We start from the raw sequence: 18,965 nt of genomic DNA on the forward strand, positions 1-18,965 counted from the left end.
ATCACACAGAAGCACCTTGATAAAGTGTTTTCTGCTCAAGTAGTGATGGATACTCATGATGATTATGATTGAAAAGAGAAATTGATCTTGTTTCTGATTGATGGCAGAACTTATAGATTATTGAATCTGATATGCTGAAGAAATCTGTCAAAGAGCTCCAATATATTCATTATCTACTGGAGGTAAATTCTGATGTTACCAGGAAATGGTCAGAATATATTCTGAAGACAATAAGAAATTTACTCAAAATTTCTGGTGCAAGAATGACAGAGTATACTCCAATGTTGACTGAGGATGATGGAAGAGAAATTCCTATGAGGAAAAATTCTTCCAAGATTGAAGTAATTCTGAAGGGAAAGTGTCTATGCTATAATGAAGACTCTTCACATCCCAGAGTTATCAGACTTGGAGATGGGCTTGAAAGAACATCAATTCTTGTACTCAGAGCCGCCATTTATCAGATTTGTGATAATGAAGATGAAGAACTGATGCAAATTAAAGCACAGTTAGTTGAAGTTCTGAGAAATGCTGAGGACAAGCTGGTAACAGACTTTACAAGGAATCACTATGCATTCAGATTGATCCAGTGATATTGGTAAAGCTACATGTACTGTAAGTTGTATTTAACTGTTTAAAATAATATCTCATTGCATTTGTATTTAAATATTTTTGACATCATCAAATCTGTTAACTTGTATATTTTTCATAATTTACCAGTTGGGGGAGATTGATAGATATATTTGGGATGTCATGTCTAATCTGATTTGTTTAGTTTCAGAACTTAATATCAGAAATTAACTGGAAATTAGAACTTAATGAAGACAGGAAGTTATCAGAATTTAAGTCATCAGGACTTACATCAGAACTTAAGTGCGGGTACACTTCAGAGAAGGAAAGCAGCTGATTTACAGGAGAGGATCTGGATTAAACAAGTAAAGATATGCATGAAGAATTGGACAGTTATAGGAATGCAGTAGATAATCTCTGATTGATGTATTATAGGAAACAGAATCATTATCATATCAATTAGTAGTTATATTGTAACTGTGTATTATATAAACACCGATTAGGGTTTACACTATGTGTGTTATCATTCACGAGAATATTATTCATTGTAACCCTAGCATCTCTTAGTGATATCATACATCACTGAGAGAGTAGATTAAACCTACTGTAACAGAGTTTGATATATTTTATAAACTTTTTTTATGTTACATACTTGTGTTTATAATCGAATTGATTGTAGATACTATAATCAACCCCCTTCTATAGTATCATTGGGGCCTAACACTTAGGTTGTTGTTAAATATCGAAAGTGGTATTAATATAGACGAGTGCAGAAAAATAAAAATAAGATAAAAAATGTAGCTTTGGGTTTGCAATCCAGGGCCGCGTTTGACTCTCGTTGACTCAGTGGCTCCGACTTTCACATGCTCGCCAATTTGGACGATGGTGCTCCTTCATTTGCTTCATTATTTGTATCTACACTGCAAGTCCCACATCAATAATGATTCCAGGAGCTTGTTCTTCTTAATTTTTATGCGAGAAATGGTGTTTTGGTCCTGTTTTGTTGTACCTTTAATTGTTATTTTTTGTTTTTTTGTTTCAGGGATATTGGCTCCTTCCGTATGGTTTAGTTTTTCTCCGATATAAACCCCAGCGCCGCAGATTTTTTGTGTCCATGACTCTCACGACCTCGAGGAACTAATAACCGGTAATTTAAGATTAAACCCAAAACCCCCCAAAATTTGAGAAAATTATTCATCTTCCACGAATATTTAAATAGTCCTCCTTCTAGTGCCAAATGTTATTAGAGGAATTTTGTAACAACACGAAATCGGAGGGATGCTGAAATATTAGAGCGATTTGTGGTTGTTTTTAGGGATTAGAGTTTATAAAACATAGGGTGGCTGGACTTGGGATGTGTTTCGATTTGTCTCATTGTATCGGATCCCTTTGCCAAGATGTCTGCGTACCAATTTATATTGGATCAAGCCTACGCAGTTTTATGAAATTTGGGTCTATCCCTAAGAGACTTTAGGGATAAGTTTCGCTAATGTGCTAATTACCGATTTTATTTGATTTTATCTTTGCATTGTGATATCTTCCTTAATTTGAAAGATATCGTTTCGAGATATTTTCTATTATTTATTCGTTATGATTGATTCTTTCCTTGTTTCAGGGAGAGTATAAAATTTGAGCATTAAATGATAACTATTAATCGAAATTAATAATATTAAAAATTTGGAGATAATTAGGATATGCCAAAATATGGCATAACAGTTTGTAAATGAGCTGAACTTGAACACACTGTAGTTCATCTTGAAAGTTCGTGAACAAGTTCGATTACAATATTCGTTAATATGTTCGTGAGTAGTGTTCGTGAACATGCTGGTTGATATAACTCGTGAATAAGTATATGTGTATTGTTAGTTACATTTGCTCGTAAACAACACACACTCATGATACGATATTTAGTAAATAATTATATATATATATAGGGTCAGATTCAGTGGGTAACTCATATTATTGGGTAACTAAGTAACTAGTTATGATGGGTACACGTATATACCACACCTTTATCGCCTTTAACGGTACGTTTACACCTAAATTTTTTAGTGTTCATGTATAATTTTATCATCTACTTTTTATATATTTTTTTATACGTGTTCTTTTTATTTTAAATATTTATATTTTAATAAGGAGTGTTCTTTAAAAATTTTGTGCTAGTATGTGTTGTGTAAATATTTTTATGTTCTTTAATTATTTTTGTGTGTGACATATTCTTTACTAGTGCTTTTTAAAAAATAAAAAAATTATTTACTAATTTTCTGCATGATTATTTTTACACACTAGATTATAATTGAACACATAATTTTTGTATTATGGTCAATTATATTTTGTAGTATCTATTTTTCTACACCAAAATTTTATATATTTAGTATCTTTTATTGCATGTATAGTAAAAGTTTTACATGTTCTATAACTATTTTGTGTCCTATAAATTTTTCTTTAGTGTTCAGTATTTTTATATTGTAACGTAATTTTTTGAGTGTTATGTGTTTTTTATCCTACTATTTTGTGGACTGTAAATTTTTCTTTAGTGTTCGGTAATTTTTTATATGTGTACCATAAATTTTTCTTTGGTATTCTGTGTTTTCTATTAAATTTTTATTTAGTGTTCTGTAATTTTTTATAGGGTTAAATATCAAGTATGTCACTCATTGGGGCCAAATGTTTCAAGTAGGTCACTGACTGCAAATCTGACTCGATGTAATCACCGATTAACACTAATTGTGCATTCCGTCAGAGTCAACGGAAATTAGTAACGGTCAACTGTGTGACATGGATATGCAGCCACTGAATGGGTGACCTGGTGCTTACGTGGTTGTGCAACGGCTCTAATATCATGGGTCTATATATACAAACTAAAATCAGACCTTAGAGAACTAGGGTTCTTAACTAAAAATTATTGAATCTTTCCAATCCCATTTTATTCATCTAATTCGTTCCAGGACAAACTTCAATTCAACCTTAAGTTCAAAAGGCCTATGGCGTTAAGCTCCGCAACGTCGTCCCAAGTTTCGACGAATGAGCAACTTTGTTATTGCGGGAAAAGGGCCAAGATGTATACATCTTGGTCACTCAACAATCCCGGGAGAAGATTATACACATGTTGCCAACCCCAAGTAAGCCTTTTTTATTGAAATATTTCTGCAGTTAAGTTGGGTTTTTGGAACTTCATAATTTTTTAAAAATTGCAGGGTAGATGCAACTATTTTCGATGGTACGATCCTCAAACTTTAGGCAGGCACGGTGATGTTATCACATACTTGAATAACAGAAGAATTTTTCAAGATGATAAAATGGCACTTCTTGAAGAACATATAGCAATGCTTGAGGAGAAACTTGCAAGTAGTGAAGAAAAGAAGAGAGCTTTGGAGAAGAAAAATGGTTATTATCGGAAGATCTACTTCATTGTGATACTTCTGTTAGTGATTTTAGCGAAGTTGATGTAGTGTATTTGTGTTATTGTTAGTGGGTTAGGAAATTTGATGTAATTTATCTTGTTTTAACTAAATTCTGTTCTCACTGCTTGTTTTTGAAGATATGTAGTATATTAATGCTTTAACAATTATGTTAGTGTTTGTGATTATGATAGTTCTGTTAATGTTATTGATCATAAGAAAAAACTGTTGGCATAAATAATAGAAAGATAATTTCATAAACACAATAGAAAGAGTTATTACATTGATCATAGTTGAACATTATAGCTACTTATCAAGTTCCCAAAGGTTCATCCAATTCTTCCCAAAATACATAGCCAAAAGATTATAGCAAATTATCAAGTTCTGAAAAGGATCATTCTTCGTAAAAAATTAACACCTAGTATAGGTGTTAATTATACCAACTGGAGTCTAGGTTAACTGATAATGCATAAATGAAAGCAAACTAAATTAGTCATCATCTAGGTTAACTGGAGTCTCTGCTGTATTCTTGAACTTGGTTTTCCACTATAGTCTGGTGCTCCTCCTAACTGCCGGTGGACCTTCTTCTTCATACTCATCTTCACTCTCAGGCTCAACATCAGTTTTCTCTTCCTCTGCATCTGCAACTTGGTCCTTAGCAGTGCTTGACTGTGATTTCTGGATTGGTGGAGTGTCTACGGATGGAGTCCCAGTAGGTACATGATTGGCCTTAGTCAAACCAGGTGTTGGCATGAAAAGTTTGCCAAAACCCAGGCCAATTAGCTTTTCTTTGAAGTTGGGAATTGGTTCTACATTCATCCAATGTGGCTTATATCCCACTTCATCATTCTCATTCTCAAAATACAAACTTTTCTTACCAGAAAGAGATTTTGTCTTCTCCTTTTCATTATTTGCACCAGACTGCTCACACTTAGCTCCAAATTTGTCAATTTTTTTATGGTTCAATTTTTGCATCCAAAATGGTCTTTCTTTTCTCTTACTGTGGAACAGTTTCTCCTTCCATTTCTTATTTGCATCTACATCAGCAACTGCAGATTATGGAGTTCCAACTTGGCTATCTGGTTCTCTAATCATAATACATGGCATGCTCTTTCTTCTGACAGGTAGCTTGGTACTTTTCTCCTTTCCAGCTTTGTCTACTTGATCCTTCTCAGTTATCACACTTCCCCCCCTGCTCATGAACAACTTCAATTTTAGTTCGCACTTGCAACTCAGGACACTTGGGTTTTTTATGCCCAGCTTGCCTACAGTGAGAGCAATGCATCTTTTTACCAGATGTCATTTTCTGGAGCCCTTGTACAACATCTTTGGACTTGCTCCTGTTGGAACTAGCATTTTCCCATGCCTCCCATCTTCTGAGTTTTTTAGGCCTGCCTCTTAATTTCTTTGGCATGTCAGGTGGTAGCATATGAGCCTCATCTGTTACTTCCCAGAAATCTTCTCCTCTAAGAGCAGCCAAAGGAAAACTGTAGGCCTTCATATACATCTCCTTTGAGTAGTATTGTGACACATAAGATGCTGGTTGATATCTCCTATCATGTATAGCAGCCACAACATGTGGGCATGGTATTCCTGTCAACTCCCATGCCCCGCAGTCACATGTTTTCTCTTCTAAATTCACAGTGACTGATCTTGTACCTTGCCTAACCATGTATTTTGTGTCTCCATCCCAAGTTGCTTGCCATTTTCTAGATGCATTAATAGCTGCATCAAGCTTATGCTTTATCCTGGGGCATATGGGAAGATCCCTGTAAGCCATTGAATCCCTATTAATCCTTATTCTCCTCATGATTTTGAAGTGTATTTCTTGAATCATATTCAAGAGTGGCATGTACCTACACAACAACACATCAAACTCAATTAAATGTTGAATACATTTTTACAACAACACATCAAACTCAATTAAATGTTGAATAAACAATTGAATATGTTGCAAGTATACTACCTTTTATTAATTATCCAGTTATTGAAACACTCAGACATGTTGTTCTCGACATTATCTACAAATGAATGTCTGTCGAAAAATGCCTTAGACCAACTCTTTGGTTCCAACCTGCTCAACTCATCATAAGCATTTTTTGAAACTCTCTGTAAAAGCTTCATTGCCTTGTGATACAGAGCTGGATAAGTGGCACAAGCAGCAGTCCAGAAGCAATCTTTACAATGCCTTGAGGAAACCTGGATATAAATGTAAAAAAATGCAAAGATATAAATGCAAAAATATAAATGTAAACAAAAAAATGCAAAATATAAATGCAAAAATATAAATGCAAAAACATAAATGTAAAAATATAAATGCAAAATATAAATGCAAAATATAAATGTAAACAAAAAAATGCAAAATATAAATGCAAAAACACAGTTTATACCTCTTCTTGAAATTGTTATACAAATGCCTTGTGCACAACCTGTGCTCAGCCCTTGGCAATAACTCTTTCATAACAGCTACCAAACCCTAAAAATAATCAAATAAACATGCTTTAACAGCTGTCAATGTAATGACAATGTAAGTACAAGGGAAGATTGTTACCTTCTATTGATCACTGATGAATGTGAAGGCATGACCATTCCCTAGTGATAGATCATCTTTTAAGAGCTGAAGGAACCATCTCCAGCTATCTATGCTCTCAGTCTTCACCACAGCAATTGCAACTGGATACATGTTGTTGTTAGCATCCCTACCAATAGCAGTGAGTAGCTGACCACCACATACATTTTTCAGAAAACATCCATCTATACCCAGTATTGATCGGCATCCTAACTTCCAACCTTGTTTCAAAGCTTCATAGCAAATGTATATCCTCTTAAATATGTTCACACTGTCATCTGTCACCATGTTAGTCATTATCTTACATGTGTTCTTTGGGTTATTTTTTATCAACTCAAAACCAAAATCCCAAACCCTTGAGTAGTGACCCTTCATACTTTCTAAAACTCCAGCAAGAACAGCCTGTCTTACCCTAGAACACTTGATTATAGGTACATCAATTTCCAACTCTTGCCTAATGGTTTCTTGCATCTCCTTCACTTCCACTGTGGGTTTTTTCTGATTTTTTCACCATACATCTATGTTAAGTATTTCACATATATAAGCCTATTGTGGTATGGTTTGGTGCATAGATGATCAGGCTGGCATGTTTTAATTTGGACAGCATCACCCCCTTCCAATCTACTGCACCACAAATAAAATGTGCACCCTTTTTCACATCCAACCTGTGCTCTTTTAGCATCATTTGTGATGAAATGCAGGGCTCTCCTCTCAGATATTCCATAATCTCTAACAGCTTTTATGAACTCAGCCATGGAGGAAAATTTAAGCCCAACTTCAAACTTAAACCTACCCAGCTTTTCAGGATTATAAACTGCTGGTTTCTTCTTCCTTTTATTACCAGGAGGAATTGCAACATACCCCTTCTTAATGTTTTCATCTTCACTGGAAGAATCCTCGGACCTCAACTCATCACTAGCATAGTCACTCTCATCATACTCACTCTCATCACTAACATCGGGATTTTATTGTCTAAGTTGCCTAGAAGCTACAAGCTCTTCATCAGATTCTCCCTCTTTAGGGTCATAGTTAGGGTCACTATCATCACCATCACTAGACCAGTCATCACCAATATCAAGATCATTATTAAACACTTCATCAATATCAAACCCTACGTCAAGTTCACTGAACTCATCATATTTCTCTACCAAATCAGTACACTGCCCTGTTTTCTTATCATCCACAAATATATGTAACTTTTTAAACGGCAAGGACACCTCAATCAAATCCCTAAATGACTGATCATCATATAACACTCTAATACCATTCTTAAAGGTATGACCATCACATTGAAAATAAAGCATATCACTCTTACTATACTCAAATTTCAGAGGATAATCATTCATTTCAAGAATCAAAAATTTTTTTGTGTCAATATCTTTGATGATATATATCCTTCCCCCAACATAATCAGCATTACCTCTAAAAGGTTCAGGACTAAATATCCCATGATGGTGTAAGTAAATAGAAACCTTCGTAGACATTTCTAAAAAATGAAGTAAATATAGAATGAATTAAAATAATTTCTTCAAGCAAACGAATCAAAGATAACAAGATCTATAAAAATTACATAATTTTTATAAAAATATGATCAAAAACAAGAACTTATCATAAAAGACCTAAAATCCTAGGGATAAGTTCGAAAAATACCTTAATAAGATTAAGATGATTCTCAGATGCTTGTTAGTGTGTAATCTTGAACAATACGGCCAAGAACGACTTCAATTGAACGATTTAAGGAGTGGGTAAGTAGGGTTTGCAGTTTCCCCCTTTCATCTTCCCGCGTTGTCTTGTCGATTATGTCTATAGTTTCTTTTTTTGTTATATATTGCAGCACATTACACGTAAACAGTTACAGTCAGCGCCACGGGGCAAGAAGACGTCCACATGTCACACACTAACGGAACACTTAACGGTTCCCGTCTAAATTGACTATAAACCCGGTTGACTCTGACGGAATGCACAATTAGAGTTAATCGGTGATTACATCGAGTCAGATTTACAGTCAGTGACCTACTTGAAACAATTGGCCCCAATGAGTGACCTACTTGATATTTAACCCATTTTTTATATGTACCCTAAATTTTTCATTAGTGTTATATGTTTTTTTAATGTTGGGTTCTTGAATAATTTTGTGTTCTACAAAGAATTTATTTTTCATATCCTGTAATTTTTCATTCTAGAGTTATATTTATCTATCTTATGTTCTTTCTACTTTTTCTTATTTTTAAATCCATATGCCAGTGATAGAAAATACGTGAAAAATAAATTCATAAAAATATAAAAAAATATGAAACACATTAACATTATATATATACTTTTTATTTTTCATCGTAAAAGATGAACAAAAAAGTTATAAAATATACGGAAAAGTAAACAAATAAATATTATTAATCAGAAAATGTACCTGTTTGGTATAACCTAGCATAGTAAGGTGTGTGTTGAGTGAATCAGTTTTGTAAACGTTCGTCGAATTGGATTTGGGCAGTTAGTTGTTGTGATTTTAAAATAATCTGAACCCTTAATGTACAAGTAATCTAATGGCTCATATTTAGTTACTAAGTTACCCAATAAATTGAGTTACCATTTGATCCTCCACACACACACACAGATATATATATATATATAGGGTCTTACTCCATTGAGAACCTTTTTTTGTTGAGATATGAGATCTAATCTCAACCACAAAAATTTATATATATTTTTAATCTAGACCATTCATTTTAAATCTCAACATCTTCTCCAAACATCATCTCTTCCATCTTCTTTTTTCTACTTACCACCCACCATTACCTCTAACCACCGGCAACCACCATTTCCGGCCACCACCACCACCGGTGACCACCACTACCTCTGGCGATCACCAAAAAATCACCACTGGAAAACATAAAATCACCATCGTCAAATCAAAGATCACCACCGGAATATAAAAAATTACCACCAGAAAATGAAAAATCACCGACGGAAAAGGAAAAATCACCACATACAGCCAGGATTTTTGTCCACCAGATCCGGCCTCTATTTATCAACTCTGAAGAACATCATCAAAAAAATACCAAATTATTCAAGTATTAAACACCACAATAAAATCATAAACACCATAATAATATCAAGACACCAACATTCAATCATCAATTCCGGCAATCACCCATTTCTGGTCACCAATACTGAAATTATCGTATTTAAATTATAAATCACCACAATCAATAAAAAAATTGATTGAAAAATCACAAGATTCTACATAAGAACGGATTGGAGACAACAGAGGGAAGCTGATAGCAAGAGGACGATGGTGAATCACGGCAACACATTTTGGCCTGGATTTAGCTTTAAAGATGAGGGAGGCTGAGAGAGAGAGAGAGAAAGAGAGAGATAGGCGGGGATGGTCGGCGATTGGTGGTGAAGAATGACGAGATAAAGATGACGACAATGATAACGAACTGAAAATATGGTGGGGGAAGGAGATGTGGGAGACAAGAGTGAAGATGGTGGGGAGAGAAAGAAGATGGTGGATGGGATAAGAACAATGTTTCTGGCGGCGAACAACGATGGTGTGTGGATTGGGTATGACCTGAAAAGATGAGTGCAACAAGTAATTTACATGGATGGGAGAGAATAGTATGTAAGGTTGTGATTAAAAGTTGTATTATAAAATGAAATGCTGAGATTAGATATCAGTTCTCATTTTAATTGGGGTTCTCATTTGAGCAACCTCCTAGACACACACACACACATATATTTATATATGCAAATTAATTTACCATTTCATTTAATCCATTTCTTCATTTTATTAAATGGATCAGATTTTTATTAGGATTCTCTTCTATATATACCTACGTATATATATATATATATATATATATATATATATATATATATATATATATATATATATATGCAAATCAATTTACCATTTCATTTAATCCATTTCTTTATTTAATTAAATGGATCAGATTTTTATATCTATAGGATTATCTTCTATATGTAATAGGAGAACAATGAGATAAAATTAGTGAGATATTTTATTCTCGTGAATTTACAAATTTGTCCTTGTTTTTACGACATTTTTTAAAAAAATTATTGTTATTGGAATTCGAACCTAAATCTACTCATTCAACAATATATCTTTATGCCACTACACCAAACCACCACTCGTGTTTTTCGTCTTACATACAATATGTGATTGTCATTTAATACTGAGATATTTTATTTAAATTTAACCGTAATTATTGAATGATGTGTGGAGTTAATTTTAGCAAACTAAATTAGATATAAGTTCAAATACAATACATTAACTGATCATTATATATGTGTGTGTGTGTGTGTATTTAACGACTATAAAGATTTTATGTAGTTTAGTTAAATTCAAAATCATAATTTCACCTGAAATCTTTTAAAAAAATACTTGAAATATTTCATCTTAATTTGAATTTGAAATATGATCCATTTTTTGAAAAACATTCGTCATTTGGTTATGTAAATCGATTCACTACGTAGGTTTAGTTAATTTAAATTACGAGTTTGACAAAAAAACTAATCAATGACACGAAATGCTTGTAATGTCTTATATTATTAAAATGTGTTTAATTTTTTTATAAGTTTAATTCAACAACCAAATATGTATCAAATTTACTAACTTGACCAAAGACGGGTTATTATTTTTTGGACTTGACATAGCATAAGTCGTTACAAAATGTGTTGATCACCCAGAGTTTTAAGATGTGTGCTTGCCGGCAGAAATTATGAATCCAATTGATTTCGATGTGGTCTCTAAACTATCTGCTCAGATAAAATACTAGGATAGAAAATAAATAAATATTATTATTATATTAGTATATGGAAAAAGGTAGAAATAATTAACCAATAAAAGTCGACAAAGATCAGATAACGTTGCATTAATCTCAATAATAGAAAACAATCAATGTTTGACCTATATCAACACGACCAACACTGTAACATATTCTAAAATATATAAACATCATTTGACATACCTATGTCATTAATATGACAACCTTGTAATGATACTTCAATACGAGATTACTGGAGTTGAACGGAGACATTATCGATTCCAAATATAACAAATGCATTTACCTTACACCCACAAATATCAGACTTACACAAATTAAAATTAGAATAATAAGATAGTAGTTTAAGTTAAGTGAAAAGTTTAATTTTAACATAATAATAAGATGATAATTTAAGTTAGGTGAGAATTTAATTTTAACAAAATAATAAGATTGTAATTTATTAGGAGAAAATTTTATCAATATGGTAGAAAGACTTTACTTGGGAGAATACTAAGATGGTAATTTGAGTCGCGCTTCGCATTGCTTTCTAAAATAATGTTCCATTTTTTTATGTACTTCTAATCTGATCGTGGTCATTATGAAATTATGAATAATAAATCAAGAAGCTTAAAATATCGTTTTCTCGTAAAATATGTTTACTCCAATGAGTCGTTGTCTCATTATTCACAGATCTAATATCATAAAATATATTATTTATTAGTCAATAATTAATATATTATTTTTTTATTTAATAATATATTTTTTAAAAAATATATAAAAATAAATTGAAGCGATATGAGAAGCGCCCATTCACCACCCTCGTCTTCTCATTTACATATAACGATTTTAAAAAATATTGAGAAAACATATTTATAGATATTAGTCTCTGTAGTATTTTATTATCTAAAAAATAAAAGAAAATTATTAGGAGAATATATATAGTAAGTTGATTTAGGAGATACGAGAACTGGTATTAAAAAAGGAATTTAGGAGAATCTGAGGATGTTAAGTTTATTTAAAGAGAAATGAAAATTTTTAAGAGAATAATGCGATGATAAGTTATTTTCAAAAATCTTGATGAAAGAGGTTACAGAAACCTTAGAAGAATATTATGAATGACGATAAACATTTATAAAAATTTGTCTTTGTAATATTTCATAGGCTACAAATTAAAAGAAATATTTTAGAAAAATATAACATAGTGAGTTTATTAATTTAGGAGAAAGAGAATAATTGATGTTAAAAAGGACATTTAGGAGAATAACAAGATAGTAAGTTTATTTAAATAGAAAGCAGAAATTTTGAGAGAATATTATGATGTGATGGTAAACTAATTTCAGAAATATTAATTAAAGATGTTGTAGAAACTTTAATATAATATTATGATGGTAAGTCGATTTAAAGAGAAAGTAGAAGTTTTATGAGAATATTATGATGGTAAGTTGATTTCAAAAATCTTAATGCAAGATATTGTAGAAACTTTACGAGAATATTACGAATGATGATAATATATTTAGGAGACTAAAATATAATTGTAGTTTGTGATATATATGAACTCAAAGAAATTGAGAAAATTAGAAAAATAAAATGAGACGATTTGAGAGGCACCACCTAAACACCCCCTCTCCTCCTCCTTCATGTAAGTATATTTATTGATTGATTGACTTTTTTGCAAAAATAAGAAAACACTATTTTGCGAGATAGCCATATGTGTCTATGAGAATAAAGATCATAAGGGCGGGTTTTTAGGAAAATTTCCTAAGATAAGGTAATGATTGACTTGAATGTTTTATATTTATTATCAAATTTATTGTTTTTCTAATTTCATTATCATGCAAAATATATGATAGGTAAATATTAATAATAAATTATTAAAATTATTTATTTACGTGTATTTGTGGTGATATTACGAAAATTATCCTAATATTAATCACTATAAGAAAACATGACAAAACCGACCGTAAACGGTTGGTTAAGAGGCAACACGGTCGGTTAAAATAGTCATAACCGACCACAGGGCATGGTCGATTTTAGGCTGATCGGTTATGACTTTTGGTCGGGTTTAACCTTCATAACCGACCAACATAGTGGTCGGTTAAGTGCCTGGGCATTTTATTCAAATGTGGGGTCACTGTGTACACGTTGCAACACATGTGCACACGTGTTGCCACGTCACTTAGTCATAACCGACCGTTGGTGGTCGGTTATGTCTGTTTTTAAAAAGTTGACTGAAACTCATAACCGACCATGGTCAAAGTGTGCACATCGGTCGGTTTTATTTCAGAAGCTAATTTAAATGTCATAACCGACCGTCTTAAAACCGACCACCCTCTGAAGGAGACAGTCGGTTTTATGAAGAAGATGGCTGGTTATGTCACCTGACGGTCGGTTTTCGGGGTTTTGTAATGGTCAAAAGTGGTCGGTTATGCCTATTGTCAGTCGGTTTTAAGGTCTGATTTTAAAAAAAATTGCAGGTTTTTCTGCAGTCCCTATACCAAACCAAACCAAACAACCAAATAATATTCACAACCAAACAATATTCACAACCAAATCTCCAATCCAATAAACAACCTATACTACTCAAAATCATTCCACCAAACTAGTAAATTTAATGATTAAACAATAGTAATTAAATCGAACGAAATCATTTACAAATTCCGATAACCGGAGGATCAAACCATATCATTACATAATAAGCAATCTTAAATAACCGACAAAGTATCAAACCATAACAACGTATTAAATTTACATCTCATAACCATCAAAGTAGCAAATTACAATAGTCTTAAAACCGATTAATGTAAACTAATCCGATAAATCAACATCGGACGATCCACCGCCATCATCGTCGCCATCATCAAAGTCCTCATCATCGGAGGCCTCATCCTCGGACGTGTAATCCTTATCGACTTCCATAGCACGCCGATTATTTTCCTAGATACACAAGTTTAATTAAACGAGTTTAAAAGAAGAAACAAAATTTACATGTGAATGAAAACAAATAAATAAACAAGAAGGTCAAAAATTATACCCCGCAACACGAGCTTCCGTCTTTTGGACGATATCTTCAATCAAGGAGCCCACGATATGCACGATCTCGCCACCGATATGGTTATTCCATTGCAACCTTTGGATAGGATCGGAGGATGGATCCGAGGCCTCGAGAGCGGTACGTGCGAATGTAGTTATCTCCGCATCGGAAAGTTGGCGAGCAAACCGATTTGGATTAGTACGGATCTCCGTAAGCACATTCCTCACGATGGCAAGATATACATTGTCGGGGATGGCTTCACGTTGTCTCGGAGCGGATGAGGATAAGCCGGCTTCATTCCGTGTGGAATCTCGGTACCGGATAGCAAGTTTAGGCAAGAGATCGGTGGCCTGAGCATTGGGGAACCCCACCACATAATTCTTTTTCGGCCTTGTACCTTGGGGGACCTCCAAGACTTCCATCCACCAATCTCACGGCTCATCCCGATCACCCGTTTGTGTAACCTCCACGGGCATGCGCTCGAGAATGGTGGCATATCGTTCCTACAAATTCATTTAAAACAATTAACGATGCATTTAAAATCAAATAAAAATGCATATAAAATTACATATAAAAATGCATTTAAAATCACATAAATACATATAAAATCACATATTAACGATGCATTTAAAATCACATAAAAATGCATATAAAATCACATATAAAAATGCATTTAAAATCACATAAATACATATAAAATCACATATTAACGATGCATTTAAAATCACATAAAAATGCATTTAAAATCAGATGAAAATACATATAAATTTACTTATTAAAGATGCATTTAAAATAATTTAATACATATTTAAAATCTATAATAATATTTTTTAAAATTAAAAAAACATATTTAACAAATAATTTATCATTAATCTCATAATTATTCATGTATTTCATAAAACACACACAGACACTATAATTACAATAAATGAAACTAACTTACAAATTATCTACTACCAAACTTCAATTCTCACAACAAACATTATATAAAAAAATAAAACCATTAAATACATACAACAACATTTAATACATACACCAACATAAACACACACACACATTAATTACAAAATATGGAAAGAACTTACAATTTTCTAAAACTCCTCCACTTCAATCCTCAATCACTTGTGTCATTTTAAATTTTTTGTCCAAAATCAAGAAATGAGGGATATAACAAAGAAATAAAAAAATAGGTTAAAACCGACCATCAGCGGTCGGTTTTAGGCAGAAGAATAAAACAACATCGTTTTCTCTGTAACGGGTACTTTTTTTGTATATTAAATTAATTTTGTATTATTCTACAAAACCGACCACCAGATATGGTCGGTTTTAACCTGTAGAATTTGTGGATATAACCGATCACATGTAGGTGGTCGGTTTTAAAAGTGACACATCAGCAAAACGGTGTCGTTTTTTTCCAGTAAAACCGACCACCAGTGGATGGTCGGTTTTATGTGTGCCACGTCATCGATACGGTATCGTTTAGTTGGCATATAACCAACCATCGTCGTCTGTCGGTTTTAAGGTGACCAAATCGCCGTCAGTCGGTTTTAGGCTATTTTCTTGTAGTGAATCTTACGTCCTTGTTTTCAACGTGTATCTAGTATATGGTTGGTGAAAATATGAAAAGACTGGTGAACATTTCCTTTATTTTGTATAAGAATGATATGTTTGGATTTTATTTCTTTAAATCATGGGCTACCTTTTCTCACATGCATATTAGCACATTTTCTTCTTCTTTTTTTACAAAAAATAAATAAATAAAGCAAATATGCACGCTAACCTGCTTAGTTGTTATATCTTCTGTTACTATAATTAATTTCTTTGTGTTATTTTTAAGTAGGATTAGGCTGACATCTGTAAATTAGGCGCCTCTACACAGAAAAGACTTTTAATTAGACTTATTTAGTACGAGTCATCTTTAGAAGCAGTACGGAATCTACGGATACGGATAGCTTGAATTGTTCATTTGAGATTAATCGAGATAAACATAGCACGTCATCGTTCCGTTGACATGCAATTTTTATATTGTCGATTTAATTAAGAAACAGCGTTGAGATTAAACAATATTCAAATGCATAACCTAATGTAATTCGACCATATTATTTATTTTATGAATATATATATATATTTTTGGAAAAAAAATTAATAATAAAAATATACGACATCTATACATATAATTAATATTAAACAAACGCATAATTATATCGCCGTTATTTGGATAGACAACCAACAAGTACAAAGTGAGTTAGGAAATTAGTGGGAAACCATTTTTTAAAACTTAATTTTATGTAAAATAATATGATTAATTTAGTAAATTCTAAAATATAAAACTCCTTCCTTCACGGTATATATCTTATAGTTTTAAAGCGTATTTTTAATTTTGCTATTGGTGCGGAAAAATGTTGCATATCTTTCAGTATTGCGTCACACTTAAAAATGGCTACCTTCATTTTATCACTTGCTTGGAGACAAAAAGGAAACGACAAAAAATTATTTTTACTTTGGCAGTGTTTTGATTTGAGAGTAAACACATCCTTTTTATAATATCTACAAATGTTGTGTTTCTTGGACGAAAGTTGGTGCATAAAAAGGTCGTGTTTCTCATGTTCAGAGCAAGTGCAATGGTATTGGATTTATAATTTGAAATTAAAAAATAATTTCTATATTAAAATAAAATTTATAATTTAATGATAACTGTAAAATAGCATCAAATATATTTAACTAAGATTTTATTTCAAATTATATAATCATAAATTATATAATTATACTTGTTATTATTACTCTATAAATGAATTTTGTCACTTGTCTATACGGGTTCTATATTTAAAACAAAATATATTATTTACTATTTTATCACCAAGTATAACTTCACATTGGAATTGATTTTTTTTTTGTATGTACTAAATTATAATAATATATAGCATCCATTTTAGCACCATTATTGAATGTAATCTCACAGTAGTAAATAGCCTGATCATTAATAAATATATTTATATAAATTTTTCGGTATTACTAATTTGATATATATATATTAAAAAAATTATGATAACTTATTACGCTAATTGTAAATAGGCGGACCATTAATAAATATATTCAAATAGATTTTTCGGCATTACTAATTTGATATATGTAAATTAAACGATACTGATGACTTATCACATACTAATCAAAAAATGATGTTTAGGTATAGTTAAATCTCGATAAATTAGTACTCCATTAAAAATAATAATCTTCATAAATTAATAATTTTTTGTAGTACCGACTCGACCTTTTTATTATAACTTAATAATTCGCTAAATTTATAAGATAATAATTTTTTATTAAAATATATAAGTCTCGTATACTAAATAAATTAATAACTTTATCGTACATCAAAATTATATATTTATTCTTTGATATACTTTTAAAATAAGACTGTACTCTAACTTGATTCCTTTTAAAATTGATTTGTCCCATACTTCATCTAGTACCCTTTTTACGGCATCAAGCTATAATATGTTATAGTATGTTATTGTTGTTTTAAGGATATTTTAAGAGACCTGCTGCCAGTGTTGTGAAAAGCGTATTAAGCGGACGCTTAATCGGGACTTAAGCGAAATCGGAGGTAAAAGTACTTGGATTAGTGCAAAATCAGTTAGTTAAGTGTTTAGTAAAGTTTAAGTGGGTTTAAGCGGTTTTAAGCGGAATTAAGCGGATTTTGACCATTTAAACGATTTTTGACCAAATTGAATGGGGATTTAAAAATAATTAGAAAAAGAAAAATATTATTTTTTAAAAAGGTGTAATTTGATATTTTTAAATGTTATTTGTATTTTTTTAATTAATTATGACTTTGTGAAAGATCATTTTATTGGTTTGTTATAATATATGGATGTTATCTCTTTATTCAAAAAAATATTCAGTATTTTTAATATATATACACATATTTATTTATTAATAATGTGATTAATGGTCCGGTTTTAAAACCGCTTAAGCGTCCGCTTTAGCGCTTAAGCGCTAGAAGATGAACTCACCGCTTATGTCCGATTTGATGAACTCACCGCTTAGGTCCGATTTGCGTTTTTTACAACACTGCCTGGTGCTACTCAATTTTATTACCTCCCGTTTCATCTTAAGAGACTACTCAATTTTATCACCTTCCGTTTCATCTTCTTTCGTATTCAATCGTCCAATAATTTTGTCACTAAATCACTTTCGCCAAGATAATTAACGAACTTTTTCGGAATCCATTATATCACGATAATCAATAATCTTTTCGACATGTGTATACATAAGTTAAAAGAGAATATAAATGATATATATCGATAAATTATTAAATTATTAATTTATCAACTAAATAATTATTTTCTTCGGCCTCGACAATATTAATTTATTGAGGTTTACCTGTATAACTTATTTAAATTCAACATTATATGAATTGTGAATATTAATATATTTTGATGAATTTTGAAATTCTGATAGAAGTATATTCAAATTTTAAAACAAATTTTTAGTCCAATTTAAATATCATTAAAATGCCTTAAGCTTTTATAATAAAAAAAAATCAAAATTGAAATAGACATCCCCAAGATTCATTGAAATGTTTATAAAATATGACTTTTAGATGAGAA

This window comes from Apium graveolens, chromosome 5 (genome assembly GCF_009905375.1).
Source record: "Apium graveolens cultivar Ventura chromosome 5, ASM990537v1, whole genome shotgun sequence".
Classification (NCBI taxonomy): domain Eukaryota; kingdom Viridiplantae; phylum Streptophyta; class Magnoliopsida; order Apiales; family Apiaceae; genus Apium; species Apium graveolens.